This window comes from Miniopterus natalensis, chromosome 16 (assembly GCF_054644295.1).
Source record: "Miniopterus natalensis isolate mMinNat1 chromosome 16, mMinNat1.hap1, whole genome shotgun sequence".
NCBI classification, from domain to species: Eukaryota; Metazoa; Chordata; class Mammalia; order Chiroptera; family Miniopteridae; genus Miniopterus; species Miniopterus natalensis.
Window position 1 is genome coordinate 10,316,107 of NC_142096.1, and position 1,914 is coordinate 10,318,020.

Sequence of the window (1,914 nt, forward strand, 5' to 3'; positions counted from 1 at the left end):
GTTAATAAGCTACAAGTGGACAAGCATTGACAACTGGTGTGTTCATTGGTGCCTGGAGAAGGGGGACAGCTGTCTGAGCTTCCGTGAAAGGGTATAAAGATTTGCCCACAGGCTACTTTAGACAAATACAAGTTGAGGTGAAGTGTGCTTTTCTTAAAAAAGAAAAAGAAAGAAAAAAAAAAGATTGGTCTATAAAGTTTCGTTTCAGGCGTGTGGTACCAGAGTGGCACTGGCCTGGATTTCCACCGGGCAAGTTTGCACCTAGAAATACACTGACAGATAGCATTGCTGGGTGGCACGTGCGGCTGGTAGTCCAGAGGGTGGGCGAAGACAGGAGAGGCGCCCAGGCAATGACAGAAATTCTCAGAGCAATTAGAGAAATTCTATTAAGTGACGCAGAGGCAGAACTGAAAAAAACCCAAACTTAACAGATCAGATGCAGGTTTAAATTGATGTTCTCAGCTCAAACCATTCTTTAATACGGTAATAAGTATAACCCTCAGAAGATTGAAGCTGAAATGGTTTTAAATCCATTTTAACTCATTTTCATATAATGTATTCATATAATACAAGAGGAGGAAGACCATTTTACTGGTTTACAGGAGAAACAGTCTGAGGGTTTCTGTAGTGGAGAAAGGCATGGATTTCAGCTCAGACAGAAATTTCAAGCTGCAAGGGCCGTGTCTGGGCCGAGAAGGGTGTGCTCTTCCCAAAGTCCCACCAAGCATGGAGGGTCCACGTATGTCAGGGCTGCTCGGGAACTGAAGTGCTCGCAGGACTCACCATGAGCCTCTAGAAAGATCACCTGCTTCTGGGCCCCTTGCCTGTGATGTCAGCCTTCCAGGTTGAGGAGTGTGAGATCAGCACAGCTCCAAGTAAACCTTTCAAGGGGAGAAGCTTAAGAATCAGCGAGAGCGTTTGTGTGTGTGTGTGTGTCTATAGTGTGTGTGTGTGTGAGAGAGAGAGAGAGAGAAAGGGAGGGAGGGAGAGAGGGAGGGAGGGAGAGAGTGAGGGAGAGGGAGGAGGGAGGGGGAGGGAGGGGGAGGGAGAGGGAGAGGGAGAGGGAGGGAGAGGGAGAGGGAGTTCTCATTAGGAGACAATCTATGATTTGACAGCCTGGCTGCTGCTGCTGCGGCCTCTGCCGGGCTGCATGGTCCGTCAGCACTTGAACGGGCTGCGAGGGCTCAGAGGAGCCGCAGTTCTGGAGACTGAGCACCGCTAAGTGGTCTCCCTGTCAAACAAAGTAGGCGAGGATTTCTGCAGGTTTGGGAACTTGGACTCCTCGCTGCTTCATCCACCCAGAGAAGCAGGCGGTGCCACAGGGGGAAAGGTAAGAGAAGAGATTGCTCTTTACTGGGTGGGGAGGGCAGGGGGCACCCGAGACGGAGGCTCAAAGGCTGGCTTTTCTGTAGTAAAGGGATCTCGCCCTCTGAGTGCTAAGGAGGCAAATGCTGATTTCCTACGGGGCTTGATCATTGAGACCCTTGGCTCCCCCCTCACCGCCTCTCCCTCCTCGTACCCTTTTTTTTTCATTTATACTTTTCTCAAGCATCCGAGAGGTTTCTTGGTATTTCTTTTCAATGAGCAGATATTGTTCAGTTTACCCTGTAAACACTCTTTCAAAACAGGGACCCTTTTCTGTTTCTCCGTGGAGAGGAAACTGGTCCCTCTTACTGTAAGCTGGACAAAACAGTTACTCCATCCTATTGTAGAGTTGCAAGAAAAGGAGTTTTCAGAAGTACGCATGAGCCCTAGTCTTGCAGAAAAGGGGGGGGGAGTGAGAAAGTGAGGGTTACCGGGCAGTCACTGTCTTGATCCAACACAGGGAGGCTGTGAATGCATATGGACTATTACTCTTCCCAGGGGGGGACCAGCGCTGTGACAAAGACAGGACGCTGTGAGAGGATGTTTTGA